This window comes from Phasianus colchicus, chromosome 4 (genome assembly GCF_987193195.1).
Source record: "Phasianus colchicus chromosome 4, bPhaCol1.hap1.1, whole genome shotgun sequence".
Taxonomy (NCBI): domain Eukaryota; kingdom Metazoa; phylum Chordata; class Aves; order Galliformes; family Phasianidae; genus Phasianus; species Phasianus colchicus.
In genome coordinates, this window is record NC_143439.1 from 35,886,737 (window position 1) to 35,904,799 (window position 18,063).

At 37.7% G+C, this 18,063-nt stretch overlaps 1 long non-coding RNA gene across 11 annotated transcripts in view; it reads right to left on the reverse strand.

Annotated features, from left to right (window-relative positions):
- Positions 1-337: 337 nt before the first annotated feature.
- LOC116231236 (uncharacterized) overlaps positions 338-18,063 on the reverse strand; it is an 88,234-nt gene continuing 70,508 nt past the window's right edge. For 7 of the 11 annotated variants that reach the window (XR_016466071.1, XR_016466073.1, XR_016466075.1 and 4 more), the window contains 5 exons: positions 17,133-17,250; positions 16,327-16,435; positions 4,736-4,944; positions 3,747-3,965; positions 1,755-2,419 (listed from right to left, as the gene is read on the reverse strand). This is a non-coding gene — a long non-coding RNA (uncharacterized LOC116231236). Of the gene's footprint in view, positions 1,721-1,754; positions 2,420-3,746; positions 3,966-4,735; positions 4,945-7,638; positions 7,672-16,326; positions 16,492-17,132; positions 17,251-18,063 lie in introns of those variants that run through there. The other 4 variants (XR_016466074.1, XR_016466072.1, XR_016466070.1 and 1 more) reach the window with 4 other exon arrangements.

The following is an 18,063-nucleotide window of genomic DNA, read 5'->3' on the forward strand; positions in this document are numbered from 1 at the left end:
AGACATTTGCAATGATGTACATCGTACATGGAAACGTACATGGAACATATAGCTGTCCTGTTTTAAAAGCTGTGCATATTTCCATTTAAACTAATGGGAATTTTACAGCTTAAAATAACATTAAGCCATCAGGGGACATCAGTGAATCTGGCTGATATTTTTCTGTCTGATCCCCAGAAAACAATCCATTAACAATTCTTCAGACTTACAAGGACATGATTCTGACATTTCTGCAAGTTTGGACATGATTATTACTAGATAGTTCTTCTTCGAAATCCTGCTTAAAAAAAAGGGCAGTCTCCTCTTGTTTTACAGTTACTTCTAATATCTAGCTCTAATAGGTACAGAGAGGAAATGAGACACAAAAGCAGAACATTTATCACTTTATTTCTGGATGAAAAGAAAAATACATGGACTTGCTGTGGCATACAAACTAGATGCATTTCTGGGCTTTATTTTGAATTTTTCCCAGCAAGTTTGCTCATAGTTTCTGGTGGGTAATGAGAAAGTATCTCCTGATCTGCAGTTGTCTGGGAAATTCCTTTTCCAGTAGAGATTTTGATCACAATATTATCACAAGTTATAGGCTGATCTGGGAAAGCACAGCAGCTCTGTGAATTGGGAACTGCTCCCTCTTCAGCCTGCCATCCATTACCAGGCAATGCCTGCCCACTGCTTTTTGCACCAGAATGCTGTTTGTGTGATGACTGAAATAAAAATGTCTATGTGCCAAGGTCAGGATGTGATGCCCCATTCCCTGTGAAGCCTGACTCATGTTGCTTTCTGATAGCCATCTGAAAGAGCTGAAGACATTATGAAAGAATACACTTTTTAATTAAAAATTATAATAGCCCCTTGTCGTGCTGTGATATGAACTGGATTTGCAAACGTTAGCAGATCACCCAAGATTGGGAAACGGTATTTTCACTGCAGTATTCCTTGGACCATAGAAAATACTATATTGCATAAATGTCTGCTAACATTCAAGGATTGTGATGAGTGAAAATTCTCTGAACCTGTTTCATACGACATTCAGACACTCAAATCCATGTACAGTGAGGAGCAGTGGACAACTGAAGGATGCGTCCTGGTGAAGAGAGTGCTGGAACAACAAGCACAAAGAGAACACCTGTTGTAGGTAAGCAGCACTGCTTCGCAGACACCCATACAAAACTCCATTTCTCTTTTTAACACAGGATATAGAGGCTCCTGTATTTTGTCCAGCCACTTCGACCACAGCACTCACAGTCAACCAGCTCTTCCTTCAAGACATCAGCCATTAGGCCTTGCTGACAGACTCATTTCTCAATTTGTGTCTTACCACCACACTCCAGATATCCTGATGGACTCAAAAGAGACATGGAGTAAGAAACATCCAGGACTACGGACTTTCCTCTTCTGTTCCTTTGGGCTTTTCCATTCACTGTGAATGTTTGATTTCACCATGCTGACCCTCTTTGTACAATAAACCTCTTCCTTTTCTTTCCCATAGTGTTCCACAGTACACATTGGAAAGGCTGAAGTTGCTGCACAAGTTGGGAGACAAAGATCTCACACAAGCTCTGCAGCCAGCTAGAGGAGCAGAGGAAAACTACTCTCTTGGTCCCACATCCTTTTGTAGCTGCAAAGTTACTAGCTGAGATTTGTTGGTTATGTTTAATAGAGCTTTGGAATCAAAGTGGATTTTCCTTTTATGCTTGTTTGCTTGAAGATCAGAAAACTTGAGAGCAGGATGAAATTTATTTCAGTTTACCAAAAAAAAAAAAAAAAAAAAAAAAAAAGTCATTTGGTGAAAAATTTTAACACATTACCTCTTACTCCAAAGAAAGGGAAGAAATTAGTGAGCTCAACTAACTAGAAAGGATAGGCAGATCGTGGAGATATGGCAGCCTTGAGTAATAAAAAGGAAAATCTGTCTTGCTCTGCAGAATTGCCTTCTGAAACACAAAAGCCAAAATGCTGTGATCTTCATGAAGTTTGGGCCTTCTGATAAAACATGGATACTCTTTGTATTCCTTCATTTGCAGAGAATCAAAACAATGCTGCAGCAAAACATGGAATCAAGAGATAGGACATCCCTGCTATGTAAACTACAGTCTGGTCCAACAAAAGTATACAAATGTTTCTTGGACACAATGTGAATAGTTGTGGTGGAAGCTAAGTCTTTCATTTGCTCTTTATATTTTCTGCCTTTTCTTTAATTTTGTTTTCTTCTCTTCTTCCTTTGCAACTGTTAAGGAAGCATCTGTGAGTTTTATTAAACAAATGTTATGCATTAAAAAATCATTGCTGTTAGCCAGAAAGGAAAATGACATCTTATTTGAAAACAATATGTAATTGTTATTGCTGCCTGTTGCAAGTCACACCCTTGAAAAATGATGAGGACTTATTTAGTAGCAATTGATGCTGAGGAAAAGCACTGTAAGTAAAGCAGAAAATTAACTGTTGCATTATCTTTGGGAAATAGAATACCTAGTTTCAAACAACATAATACAAATGCTCAGTATATTTTTATCTTAGATGTGTTTACAGTCACTTCAAAGCAAAAGAACAAGAAGTTTTCCAGAAAACTTTTGTCTGCACATCTCAGTGTTACAGCCAGTGAGTGTTCACTGCAGCCAAATGCACTGAAGTTCTAGAGAAGAGCTGTGTGACAGGGCAAAGTTCCTGGCTATCATTCATGTTTCATTTCACACACAGCCCCTGGGACAGTGCTGGGGACTCAAGTCTTGATTTGCCGTTGCCTCTATCAGCACTAACTGATTTTATTAGCAGACCTCATGCAAATATTACAACACCATCCTGGAGTATGCCCACAGGTGCATATACCTGATATACCATGTCCATAAGCATAACTTTAAGTTGGTACCCTCAACAAGTATATTGCTGATATATACTGATACACAGCAACTTCTGTTTTTTTATTGCTCTTTTTTGTTTCCATCTGAATGTATTTTTGTTTTCCTTTTTATTTTACTTCTCTCTTATTTTGTTGTTGTTCTATTTACTTTGTTTTGTGTTTTGTTTTGTTTTTTTATGCTATGCATAGTTCAGATTAGTACTGACAGATTGTCACAAAGCAAATCAAGAGACAAAAAAGCACCAACAATGTCAGAAACCACTTGCAAACCTGGCTGCAATGGTCCAAGCCCCTCTCAGCAGGACTTTAGCCACGTTAGTTCACAGTTACCTGCTGTTTATTCAACAAATATTTCACACCATAGGAGCTAATTTTCCCCTCCCACTTCAGGGAAAACATATAAAAATATTTGTATGATAAATTATGGAATGATTTTATAAAAACTGGATGATATAGTATATAAAGAATTATGGAGACTAGTGTAAAGCTTTTATCCATCCTGTTCATTCAAGCGGGTTAGGAACATAATTCAGAAGAGGTGAAAGCCCTGATCCCAGCTGAAGTTAGTTTTTAATTACAAAAACAGCAACATATCCAGTACTCATAGGATAACAGAGCTCTGAAAGAAGCTGTAAGTGTTCTAGCCATGCTTCCGCACCTCTTACTTATCATCCTATTACTACAAGTACCCTTTTAAAAAGTCTAGTGAACTTTCTCATATTTCTTTAAAGTTACAATTTAATTTGTAATTTTAACCTCTTTAAATTGTAATTTATTATTTGTTTTAAAAATCTGACCTTGGAATGATGTAATTTTTCTCATCAGTTGATTAAATCTTTGAAATTCCAAAATGTGGTTAAGTGAAATGCTCCTATTTCCTTCTTACCTCCAGCTCCAACAAACCGATTCCCATGGTGATTATGTTTCATTATTTGCCTTGCGAAAGTCTCAAATCACTTCTTTCTTAGGGCAAAAACTGTCCAATGAGTCCCAAAAAACTCTGCATACAAAAGATGTGAACAGTGTTCTGCAGGCTGAAGTCTCACAGAAATCTTTTCTCAGGGAAGGTGGTGGGCATGCTCTGGGCAAAATTGAGGTGCATCACCTAGGCAGAAAAAGTCATCTTTATTTTTACTACTGCATCCTTGAAGCAGAGAAATCTCTATGGTATTGGACTCCAAGGCTATACCACAGAGGCTGCAATGTGCTGCACATTGAGACTTCAATGCTACGCTATTTGGCTAAGCCAAATTTCAAGAGCCTGAAAGCCAAGATCCTGGGCTTTCCTTGGCAAGAAAAGAAGCTAATGCATCCATCATGCATAAAAATTGGCTGTGAAGAATTTGCCAGTGCCGTCCCACTGGTGAGAAGTTTCAATATCTGCATACCGCAGTTGATGTCATTACACACATTTAGAAGGTAACTGAAACTGATGCAGAGCTTTTCCTTATTAAGACTGATCTACCATTAGTACAACATAAAGATGGCTGAAATCTGTGGCCAAAGCATTACAACTCGTTTGCAGCCAGGAAAGCAGACCTCTTCCTGGGCACCCGGCATGCCACATCTCACAGGTTGCTTATATGTATGCAGGCAGCAGAGCAATCACTGGAAAGAGCTCTGTCTCCCACCTTCCCCAAGAAATTGGTGAAACAGAGATTTTATCCCCAGTGTGCAAAGTACTTTGCAGAGGTCCAATAAATACACCTCATCACCTCTGCCATAACACCTCATAGCCCCTCGTTAGCTCTTCCCTTTTTACAGTTTTGCAGGTAAAATGGTTCACCCTGCTTAAATAGCCCAAAAGTTACCAGCAAGGAAATATCAAAGTGTACAAGAAAACATTCAAATATTAGAACAGATGCGCGTGTTCACCTTGGGGATAAGTGAGCTTCGATACAGGGCTCAACTCTGCTCCAGTTTCACTTAATGGCAAGGCAAAGTGGTCCCAGCTCAGCAGCAGATTTCTGAGTTCACGCCAGGCTTGAGGAGAAGAGTGCTTGTCCAAGGATTATCATCAGGCCCCTCACAATCAGGTTTTCACTTGCTCCAGGTGGGCTCGATCTCATCAGCAATTCCCTGGACTTCAATTTGGAAGAAACATTTTTGTGTTTGACCTTGTATCTCCAATGTAATGTGTACGCCTACCTCACCCACATTCTTAATATCAAATCTGTTTCCTTTTATTTGAATCACATACGATGCAAGCTGAAGTAGCTATGCCTGCCTTTTTCTTTTTTTAACCTTGTTTTTGACTTACAACATTATCAAGAAGTCCCCAGTTTTTGTTTCTGCATTCACTTCACTGCTTTTATGAAACTGCCTCAGCAAATACGGGTGACTGATAAGGGCTGAACTTTCTTTCACCCTCAGCTGCTCCAATCTGAATTTTTAAATTCCCCTGGGCAGAACAAATACAGAAGGCATTACTGGCAATTTTCAAATCAGTCACAGATTTTTCATGTGTAAAAACTTAGAAAGCCAGAAATTTATCTGAACCTTATCCAAGTGCTCTGAAAACTTCCGAAGACTTCATGTATGCAGACTTCTTGCCTTTCCTGTGAAGGAGGAGAGAACTCTGGGTGGTGGCCATAGCACTGCTCACAAGAACCTAAAATGCTCTCCCTATCCACTAGCAGAAGCCATCTCAGAGCTAAATAAATTGATATTCAATTACTATGTGTCTACTCATAGTAACAGATGAAATGTGGGGCTACAGATAGATGGTTTGTAGTACCCAGCTGAAGCAGGGGGTGTCCCTTAATATCTTATTTTGAAAACTTCTACATTTCTAACAAGTCGTTAAATATTTGATGACCTGATTTTGGAACAGAGTCTTCAAGGTCAAGTAAGGATTAAAAGTGAGACAAAGACATCACACAAAAAAGCAGCTGGATAGTGAGCTCCCGAGGAAGACATTAGAACTGACAGATGTTCAAGTCTAAGAAACAGTGTCTAAGAAAGGCAGCAAAGAGCCAGGAGTAAAGGGCCACCTTGACAAGAAAAGACTTGGCACATATTTGGTCTGCTGTGGTTGTATCACATCTGAGTAAAAGCAAAAAGAAAAAAAATCCAAGTTATTTTAGTGTAAACATGTTAAATAACTGGCATCTTTCCTGAAAACTTGTAAAATGAGTTGTAGTTGTAGTTCCACACATGTTGGCTGGGTTACAGTATCCTGTAAAGTTAGACATCTCTAAAGGGAGCGTTGACAAGCTCTTCACTGTAGCAACAAAGTGGTACCCACTCAGAGAATGAAGAAAAGCTCCTGGGAAGTAATTAAAGAACATTTTGGTCAGCTCGTGATGCAAATATGATTTTTTCAGGTTATGTAGAAATAAAGTGGAAACCCACAGAACATCAGCAAGAAGGTCTAAAGTAACAAGGCTGACTGATGTTTGTCCAAATGAGCCTGAAAAGAAAAGATGGGAGGAGATAGGAGGATTTCAGAGAAATGGTTCAGGAAACATCTCTCTCTCCTTTTTGTTTTCAATTTTTGTATTTTTACAATCTGCTGATGGAGACAAAACTAACCCACCTTTTCATTAATCTTAACTCCTTCTCCTTCATCTAGAAAAAATACACTAATTATTTCTTTGAATTCACATTTTTCTGGTGCAGAACCTTGTTAAAGAACAGCATTTGCATATTTAAATGCGCTATTTTTGCTAGTCTTCAGTTACATTCTGTCAAGCCAAGCCCTTTTACATTATTTTTTAATGATATTACACATAGTTCATTATATAAATCATCTCCAGTTCCAATTACTGAGAATTAAACCTAAGCAATTTCTGTGAAATCAGCAGACTGTCTGGTTTTCAACTGGTTTATCTAGAGCAAAAATATTGTTTATATGTAATCTAGCTGCCCAAGTTCACTAATGACTCTACGGAACTTAGAAAAGCATTCTCTCCAGCTAAACAAAATGCATCCTATTTTCTACTCAAAATCAAGAGTTGAAAAATCAGGAGGCATCCAGGGGGGAGAAGCCAACTCTCTCTTTTCTTTGTCCTTGAAGGGCTTCAGTCACTCCCTTCCTTCCCAAGTATTACACATACAGACATAATTCACTAAATGGAAAGTTTGGAGAATTTCTGAAGAAAGTATATCAAAACAATTAACCTCTGTGTTGCTATGGGTTCCTCAGATTCAAAGGCAGAAGGTTGAAAAATTAAAAGGTGTAAAGTAGATACAGCCACAAGGTGTGAAGTGAGTAAAGTCATTTAAAATCACTTCTATCACTTTTTGTATGTCCTGATGTTTAAAACAGCACTGTTTAATGATGGTGTTGATTAACAACACAGCATATTTTCTAATGTACGCTAGAATCTGTAATTAGTTCTTAACCAACTTGTCTGCTGTATTCAATGCTTAATAAACACTGCTGGTAAATGGAGAAATCACAAAGTCCAAATGTTGGCTGCATGAATATTCTTGCAATAGCATCTGTTTCCAGTTGTTTGATTGAGTTTTCTATTTCATGAATTACTGTGAGAGAAAATCATGTGATAAAGGTGTAACCCAGCAATATGTCAGCAAATAGCTGCTTCTCTGACCACCAGTAGTTCAAGGAGCAGGCATCTGAATGAAATCTGATTCCTAGGGAGCCTGTGGCACCAGACGTACCAGAAAGAGGCATGAAACCTTGTTATATGCCATGACCAAGATAAAGGAATTTTTTTTACCTAGGCAGGGCTCATGGTTAATATTCTGCTCTTGTACTTAGCCAACTGAAGCCCCAGTGTGCTTTTGTTTATGATCTGATTCTTGTTACTCACGTGCAACTAACTGCTCAAGTTGTGTGGTCACCTCTGGTACAAAATGGAGGGGAGATGAAATATGAGAGATTAGAGCTTTGTTTTCAACATGGAAAAAATAAACAAACAAACGGAAACATCAGAACTAATATATATATATATAGATATATATATATAATATATAGATGTATATATTATATACAGTATATATTTTTATAACTACGGAATACCTATATGTATCTATAATTACTTAATTTATTTGAGAAAAACCTTAAATGATAAATTCCTCGTGTGACAGGATAGGGTTGTATAGATACAGCTGATTAAAAGCCTCCGAGGTTATTTAAGTTTTACCTAACTTCTTTATGTTTCATTAAGTTAGTTGAAAGTACAGCTGAATGACACAGTATTGAGCTGTGCAACACATGGCAGTAGTCATAGCCTAATTAAATACTTCACAGTCAATCTTTAATCATGTCATACACACACATACAACAACAACAAAAAAAAAACACAAGAAAAAACAACTTTCAATATCCTTAAATATTAGAAGAAAACAAGGTTCTTCTAAGGCATATAGCAAGCAATCTCTTCTTGCAAAACAGCAAACTAAACCACAGCTCTAATACCATGTATTAAGAGATAGTGTCTTTTTTTTATACATTGCATTTAAAAAAAATCTCTCCAGAAGCAACCGGTATACAACTTGAACTGCAGCACCAGGGTTATAACACATAACTGCAAGGAATTGAAATGAAAAGGCAGAAAAGGAGATGAAATTCCACAAATTAAAATTTTGATTTCCCAAACAATTTTCTTAGTTGCTAACATATAAGTTGAAAATTTGTGGAATGTAACTAATAAAAAAGTAAATGAGAACGCCTGCTGCATTCTAGAGAGATATGTCTCTATCAACACGCAAGTAAATAGACACAGGCGTCAGAACTGCTGAAATAAGCACCATTCTAGCTGGAGTGAGGAATGAAGCCATAGATTTAGTTGCTCTAAAGATCCTGTAAACTTGCTTGTTTGGTTTTTTTTTTTTTTTTCATTTTTAGACTCCAGTATGTAATCATCCTGTTGAGATATTTGTATACTGCATATAAAAATAGAAAGTTTTATTTTTGCACCCATCACAAAAAAAAAAAATCTATAGAAGCTACTATTCCTTGCTACTTTCATGTGCTTAGAAGCTGTCATCCAGCAAGTGAACAAAGACTGTATTTTCAAATAACTTTGTTTTCATCTTGACCAAATTCTCATAGCTCATAGTGTTTGTGATAATCCTAGTTTCATGCACGTGGGCTGAAGGAGGTGTGAAGGAGAACCCACTGGCAAAAGCATGCCAACACATCAGTACAGTAATTTAATTGTTCATATTTTGCCGCTGCATATTTGAAAAGGTCAGACTCAAATAAAGCTGCCAAGATACGATATTCCTCTGAGAGGAATAAAATGGTTTATGTATCTCAGCTTTGCCAAAAAGCTATGGAAACAAGAGCTTCATTTTGTGAATAAAGATGTAGGCACAAATACTGCATCAAGCAGGGTGAAGACCACCCTTGGGCAGAGTGTTTAGGAGGAAAGTGGTGAAAGGTTGGGGGTTTGCTTTGTTTTGCAGAACATTTGGGTGTGTATAACAGGCCTGTCTAAACAGAATTGGTGTGTCTGATGGCTGATCCAATATTCTGAGGAGGTCCTCTATTCAGAACTTGTTTTCTTTCCACACTTACCCTACTTTGTGTATTGTGCTAGATTATACTGGTTTCATAAGTGGCAGTCACAGTAACTGTCCATCTGGATATGTTTTGAGGCTCTATAAAGTTTTAACAACTGTAAAGGGGAAAAAATAATGAAGCATGCAGCCAGTCTGAAGTTGTTATCTAGAGACTTAACCTACTGTCGCCAGGAATGCACAAAGTACAATTCATGTTCCATGTAAAATGCAGGCAGATCTGTAGTCTTAATACAGCAAAAAGTTTTCTCTTGTGACGGAAGAGATTATATTCTTATATTTATAACCCCTTAATGCATGAAAAAATGGTTAGAATAATAATATTAAAATCATAGTAACACATTTCAACATCTAATCTTGATTCAGGGCATGTGTAACTGAACCACATACTTGATTAACTCTTGCACTTGTCCTATTGTCCTCTTTTTAATAAGCAAGATTTATGCTTCTCAATGTCCTTTAATAAGATTTTGGCCTGTGAGAATTTATTCACATGCTATTCATTATGGAATGCCAATCAGTTCTCATAATCTTTGTACACACTTGTTTCCTCACATGTAAAAAGTTCTCTATTTCAGATTTTCACATTTAATAATTCTTTTACAAGAATCTACAGGATGAGTTTAAATTTTGTGTATTTTCATGACAAACGACAGTTGTTAACAATGAAATAAATGTGATATATTCAGTCAGACTGTATCAGTGACTATTTGGAAAAAAATAATACAGCTTGAACAGATTTCTATTACTAGGATTTGGTACTTGGTGCAACCCCGCATATTAACGTAATTCCAGTTGCTCCTGATATTTTCAGCAAATGCTAAGTTAAGTTCTCAGACTTTACTGGTTGAGGAGTAAAATCCCAAATCCCACAGGGGTGAAATTTCCCAATAGAATCACCAGTGCCTTATGATAAGTAGCAAGAAAAATATATAATGTTCACTTGTTTTAAAGTAGTGTATGCACACAGAAACATTTTGGCAAACGCAACTTCTACATCATTAACCTGGAAATCTAAATAAGTAGGTTTTCCCTTTGGGAAAAAGAAAAATCATTATCGCAGGCTAACTTATTCTTTCAACCTTGGACTCTTATCTTGGTGATGACAGAGAATCTGTTTTCAAACGTCTCGCTAGACAAGATATGGTTCTGCAAATAAACTGCTCAGGTGCACATCGTGCAGTTCTGAAGTAGGCCTTTTTAAGTTAGTGAGATTTAGATGGATCATCTTAACGTTTAAAAAGTAGGATTGTACTTGTATCAGGCTCAAAGGGACAAACCAGGGCATTAGGACTATGACTCTGCAAACTATATTATACCTTCACTGCATAATATAATCCACTAACTTCCTTAGCTATTTCCTGTTTTATCATTATAGCATGTCCAATTGGATCTGGAAGCTGGGCCTACATTGTCTCTGCTCACAAAGTGGAGCTAAACACCACAGCATGTGCTAGAGAGGGTCCCCATTGTGCAAGCTTTCACTCAGCACCAAATCACACTATTTCCAGACTGGCTTTCATCTGGGCTTTCACTTTGCTGCTGATGTTTTGACGAATACATAGAAGAAGAGAAGCCAAATCACACGAAACTGTCTCATTCTGATATATCAGGCATTAGTTACATTTAGTCTCTTGCGCAAAGCAATACCTGACCTGAGAATACTGCCAGAGCTCCTCGCAAGCAGCTGAAATCATGCTGGCAATTGCAACCATAATTTAAGCCTCTCTTGTTCAATGTGCAGCTTTTTGGTAATTTATCCCTTGGTTATCCCAGATCGGTTAGTATTTTTTTTCACCATTTGTAAGAGAAGATTAAACCTTGTAGGGCTGGAGAGAATCACTCTGGTTAGGGGAGAGGAAAAAAGTGCTCCAAGACTGTCACAAGGCAGAGATGATGTTAGAACAGTGAAAGCTTTTCCTGTGGCTCTCCAGTACCCATCTGTAATAAATTCATATGGGGATTTGGAGGAAATAAAGGCCTCAGCTAACCAGCAGGTTCAGTGGGTTAGAAAGCTGTACAATATGGTTAACAGCAAATCTTTGTTTTATCCATTCTGACAGGTTCTGCTGTATCATATAGATATTTATTTTTCTAAGGTAATATTATAAACCATTGTCAGGTCATCAGCATTCCCACAGATTTCCAAAGCATTTCTTTACCTGTCAAAGTTCCACAGACCCAGGTTGTTGTATGAGCTACTCCCAAAATGGGGCACACAGGTCTGTACTGTGCTCTGCCAAAGCACCCTCACTCAGGAAGAGGTTGAAAGAAAGGAGCTGGCCCCAAGAGTTATGGGTTAAGGACACCATGAGACTTTTATTAAGACCACCTCTAGCAATAGTTTGTATTAATCATAGCAAAATAAGCCAACATTTTACTTAAACAAAAGCTTTTTTTCCATTCATTATTCACTTAGGAAAAACTAATTAATTAATTTAACTAGTAAGAGAATAAGTTAATGTACTACACGTGGTATACTGTCTTCAATCTGAATGATTCATGCACATCTACAAATTAAAAACAGCTTAATCCTCCTAGTTAAACAAGACCCACTGGTTCAATTTTATATATAGTGGAATCACAATTAAGGCCAAATTACAAATTCTCTGTCAGGACCCTGGATTAAGATGAGAGACCATCATGGGCTTTCAGAGGACCATCTTCCAGCTGAGAACAACCGGAGTGTGACATGTGATTTCCATGCCTCCTCCTTTGCCTTATACAACCCAATACCATAGAATCACAAGGTAGGAAAGGATCTATAAGATCATCTAGTCCAACCATCCTTCCATTACCAATACTACCACAAAAGCGTATCTCGCAGTTCCTCATCCAGATGCCTCTTGAACACTGCCAGGGACAGCAACTCCACCACCTCCCTGGGCAGGCCATTCCAGTGTCTGAACACTCTCTGAGAGAAAAAGTTTTTCTTTATATCTAATCAAAACCTCCTCTGGTGCAACTTGTGGCCATTTCCTCAGGTCCTGTTTGTTGCCTGGGAGAAGAGGCCAAACCTCTCGTCACCACAACCTTCACCTTTCTTTTCTTTTCTTTTGGGTGAATGAATCTCAAAAAACATTAAAGATGAAATAGAATTAAGTTCAGTCATTATTCTGGGAGAATTATATTCACTTCCAGAAGCTAAAATTACTGACTTTACCAGCTAGCAATATGATTGAAGTCCTGATAATAGGAAATAGTACCTCGAATACCAGGGTTGCCAGTGTCACACAAAGTCGTTTACTCTGTATCACAGTAATGTTGCAATCCTCTTGTGCTGCCCTGCTTTGCTAAAGGTTACAAGACCAAAACTAGGTCCATGCTAAATGATTTGAAGTAAAACAGGCCCTTTATTTTCAGACCATCTCAAGGGCTTTTGGAAGCGGGAGGAAACCAAGTGCCAGCAAATGGATCTAGGAGGGCCTGACCTAAGGATAAGGTTAAGTGGTGTAATGATCTCCATGCTGAACTTGATGCTGTATAGCAGCTTCCCTGATGTGCTTGGTCACGAGGTGAACAACTATGAGCCAACCTCACAGATTTTCTGCCCAAATCACTTAAAGTTTGAGGCTCTGTCAAACACAGGAACTCCCACCTATAACACTTTCCTTCCTACCTACTAAAGCCTACTTTTCTTCAGGCTGTACTCACTGATAACCTTATCATATTTCTGTTTACTTCACTGTTCTTTATTTAGTGCTCTGATATTTGCTTCCAAAAACTACTTTTCAGATACAAAAATTTAATGCAGAGTGCTAAAGCTGGCATATGCATACCATGGAAACCCAATCTGAGCATTAACTTTTGTTCTATACAAATTTTCTAAATCTAAAACATTTCTTAGATTATAGAGTTTCTTCTCTGAGAATCAAAAAGTTAATGCATGAGTTTCCTTCGTCTGTCATTGCTGTTACAGAAGAAAATGATCCGTCTAATGAACAGTTTCTTTTTAGATATTGTTGGATGGGCATTTTGATCAGATTTTTCTGTTTTGTTTCGTCTGGTTGTTTTTATCCTCTTTGAAAGAAAGATAAAACTAGCTAATGACTTGCAGAGTTTCTGTTTTAACAACATGCTTGTTGTTAAGACCAGCAAAGGCAACACTCTCCACAGAACTCATTAAGGGAAAATGTCTCAATGTCCTGCTCTCAGAGACATTACACATATCTTCCCTTTGCAGAAAAAAAAAAATAGCTGAGCTAAATTTGGAATTTTTCTGAAGAAAGAAAGAGAAGGATCCATGAAGAATTATTCCCTGATGGCTTGGGAAGGATTTGTTTCTGACATGTTCCAGCTCAACCCAACCACACTCTTAAGGTACAACTGTGTTAGAGAAGATTTTTTTTTTGCTTTGGAAGGATAACACCAGCTTACTCAAACTGAAACATGATGGTATTTCAGTATGTAGAGAATAGTAATCTGATAAAAAACAGGAAACAGAGGTAGAAATGCTTAATGCGTTGAAGATAGAAAATGAAGAAAATTCTACTGCCTCATGCAGAGCAGTTCGCAAAGAAAGATGGCAGATATAATGTCAGTTAGGCATGCTGTACAGAGATAAATAAAAGCAGCCACATTGACGTGCGAGCTGAATATACTATCAGAAATTTCAAAAGATTGGGATATGGCACTGATAACAGGATCAGTCAAAAGACACACAGAGGTAGAAATCAACATTTGGTATGAAGACAAGGACGGACTTTCATCTCAGCCAGAAAAAACAAATGGAATTTGAATAGTACATCAAAAACAAAGTGCAGAAAAATAGAAACAAACTGATGTTTCATACAATATTGGGGTGCAGATTCATACAGGCAAGTAGGTGGCCAAGAAAAATAGGAAGGAATTAAAAAACAGAAAAGAAATAATCCATCTAGAAAAGTTACTAATCTCTTCAATATGACTGCTGCAATCAAACAGTCCACCGTACTCACAACAAATGGACACAGATATTCTGTGCTGACTTGCCTATGGTCTGTACAGATAAGAACAGAAGAACAATCAGAATTTTAAGCCACATTTACAAAAAACTCTCCCTTTAAAATCAAAGTGCTTGTATGCATGACAGAAATAAGGGTGAGGACTGAGAAGTGGGGGCAAGTTGTTTACAATATAAGCACTGAAGATAATATCTTTTGTTTGCATTCAGAACACATCTGAATAATCTATCGTCTCAGCCAATTGTTCCAGAAAACTTATTCTTCTTTCCTAAATAAGTCATGTCTGATTGCTCTCTCAAACAAACAGCTGAGCTATGATCCCACAGTAACAAGGGATTTCTGTCTGTTCATGCTCTCCAGCAAGCCTAGCCTTTTCACTTAATCTAGACCATACCCCAAGTTGTTGAGACTCATTCTTTCAGCTCTGGCCTATTGAGTTGGCCAAGGGAATCACTACAGTAATAAACTTTGAGAATTTTGTCAAGCGATCTTCTATTTAAGCCTCAAAAGGTCAACATAGCCTCAGTTTGGTTGATTTCATTGGATTGATGAGGAACACTATGGTGCAGAGAAATCACACATATCCCAGTGCAAAAGATGGTAAAAATTAAGGTGCTAATGTATGATTGTTAGGCCTTCAGATCAACACAGAAGTCGGGGAGAAAAATATTTTTTGTGCTAAAAGTACTAGGAGAAGCTCAAAACTCTAACCCATTTTCAGTGTTCGTTCCCTTGAGCACACTTTCCGATCAATACTTGAGAAGCCTTAACTTTGCTCTCCAAAGTAGCCAAAAAAACACTGACTTTATCCCAACTTATATGTGAGAGATATATAAAAATGCAATATCCCTTTTTGTTGAAAAAGTTTTTAACATTTTTTCTATTTACATAAGCACAGAGATGTATTAAATCAAAGATTCTTGGAGATAAAATAACACTTTAGAAAACCACAAAGTAAAAAAAATAATAAATGGAAGCATTAATCTGACTTAAAAAACTGCAGGTGATGAAAATAAATTAAATTAAATAATCCTATTCCTACATCTAAGAACCTTGATTATAAGCTCTACCATATTATAAAACCAAAGCAGAAATTTGAAAAAGGTGAAAGGAAAAAACGCCAAGACAGTATTAATAAAATAATGAGAAGTGTAGCAGAAAGGTTAATGAAATATTGGTAATGATTAATGGTGTAATGGATAACTCTATATATCTTTACAGAAAAAAAATATCCAAATTACCTCAGCTTTAATAATCATATTCCCAGTGACTGCAGATGATGAACTTAAAATGTATGTATAAGACTGAAAATGGTTATAAAAGATCAGAGGCTTTCAAAATTCACTGTGTACTGGGTCTAGTGAATGTAATGCCAAGAGTAATATATGAAATCTGATCTGACAGTTTCACAATTTTCCTTTGTTTGAGGAGATCCCCATGCAATGAAAACCTACAACATCATGCCAAAACTGAAAGAAACAGTGGAAAGGATTCAGTGGTAACTACCACTAGTCCATTTCTCACTGGCAAAATATAAAAAGAAGATGAAGAATTAATTACATTAGGAAATCCAAGGGAACATGGTTTAGATTAAAGGACTTTTTTTTTAAGCAGTCAGCTGGAAGGCTGATATAGTACTGCTCATGCAGATGTTTGGAAAGTATTTCACAAACTCTAATTTTGGAGAGTGTCTAAAGGCTTTTGCTCTTCCACTGCTCCATGCCATCTCCAATTTATCTTTTGTATAAAATAGAAATTACAGCTTCTAGTTAAATAAGATGGGTAATTAAAAACAAACAAACAAAAACCAACAGAACAGAATATAAGATATTACAGTCCATATTCTGTAGATCCTGTAATAGGTTGACAGGTCCCTTTTTATCAGTAAGCAACAAAAGTAGAGTAATAGCTATCTGTCAAAACTAGGTTTAATTCAGTCCCTTGGTTCATATTGGCTGTATGTGAACACTGCACAGAGCAGTATATTGCTATACTGAAACCTAAGAGCTCAGACCTGTTCGTGTGGCTTACCTTGAACAATCCAGCTGTATATTGCTGTCTGGGTAGTCATGGTCATCCGCCTACAGAGGTAACAGCTCTGTCTGATCCTGGTGTCTCAGCCCATCTCCACTGGCAGTTTCTGATATATTGACAGTTCCACAGCATTCCATAAACATCAGACACACAAACAGGTTACTAAAGAAGTGAAGAAGAGTATGGCAGTATGTCTGACCTATATTTAACAATCATAAGTGGCTTTAAGATCCTTAAAACCAAGGTATGCAAAGGTAGAGCAGTTTTCTGTCTGCTCCTCATCTGGTTAGAAGTACCACAGTATCTATCCTCAAATATTTGTTCTCAAAGCAGAAGAAATGAGAACAAAAAGGGCTGTGATGCTGACCACTCCACAACGTAACAATATTAATTCAGTACTGCACAAGTCAGAGGAAATGTCAGCGTCCTTGGAGCCATTCTTTATGCCCCAGTGACTTGAAGTGATAGAGGAGAAAGAATCATCTTGCAGCGTTGATAACTGTGCACTCATAGAGATGTGAAGGAGCTCAGAGCTTGGCTTGAAGGGCAGGGAGGCTACCCCTGGAGCCTTTGCCAGAGACAGCAGATGTGCAGGGAGGAAGCAGAGGTACAAACAGTGTGGAATCAGTGGCAGTGAGTGATGGGTAGGAAGAAGGTGAAAGAGAAGGCAGGCAGAAGGGGGGGCGGGGAAGAGAAAGTCTTGCCAACAAGTTCTGGTACATTGAGAATCTCTGAGCTTATGTTTGGGTCAAGTTCTGGGCCAATGATCTTGGGTTCTGCTAATTCATTTTGAAACTACTTACAAAAATTTCTGTCTAGTGATGAGAAGCTCTGAGAGGTCTTCAGCTTGAAGGATGAAGGCTTTCATTGTCATGTCCTTAATCCATTATATTTCTCTACCACCAGAGATGCTGTATGTGTCTGAAAAATACAGAGAATTATTGATGAAAGATGTAATACAAGACTGAGCATTTTTTTATCACAAAAACATATATCTAGCACTCAAAGGCATTTCTGCTGCTGGGGACCTCAAACCCTAAATTAGATATAAAGCCTTTTGATTCACTCTTTAAAATCAATTTCTGCCTTCAAAAGAAAGAAGATTAGATGGAGGGAAAGGTAAAGAAAATGGATACTCTTTTGCCAATCCACAATTCATTCAGAATTAAGATTTTCACTTTCCAACCTCTTCATAAGTGTATATTTTTCTGCTCATGCTAGTTCTTTCATTAATTATTTCTCTGAACTCTTGCTTTTTAGCCACATTCCACACAGTCTGATCCTGCAATTCCAGTCATAGCCTTTGGGTTTCTTATTTCCGTTCTTCCCTAAAGCAGAATTAAACCCTGCTGGTTGGTGCCAGCTCAGCCTCGAAGCTGGGAGGCAGCTCAGACTGTGCATGTTCTCTGTACCATGCTTTGCTGCAGCGACGAGAGCACTCTCTCCCTCTTGGGGCCCCTTCCAAAGAATTGCTCTTCCTTCTGTCTCTACCCACAAGCTATAAGGTCCTGCAAAGAGAAATGCTTCATGCTGGTTTTCCCCTCCCTGCTGACTAGATGCATTTTTGCATATCAGTTCTGAGCATCTCAAAGTCTGTCTCTCAGTGGCTAGAAGTAGTGTTATCTAATGGCAATATCCAGCCAGACAGATTCCTCTTTTCTATCCACTTCATTGTTGCAAGTATGATTATGAAGGATGACTCCTGTGTTAATGAAAGAGAATGGAGTTTCCATT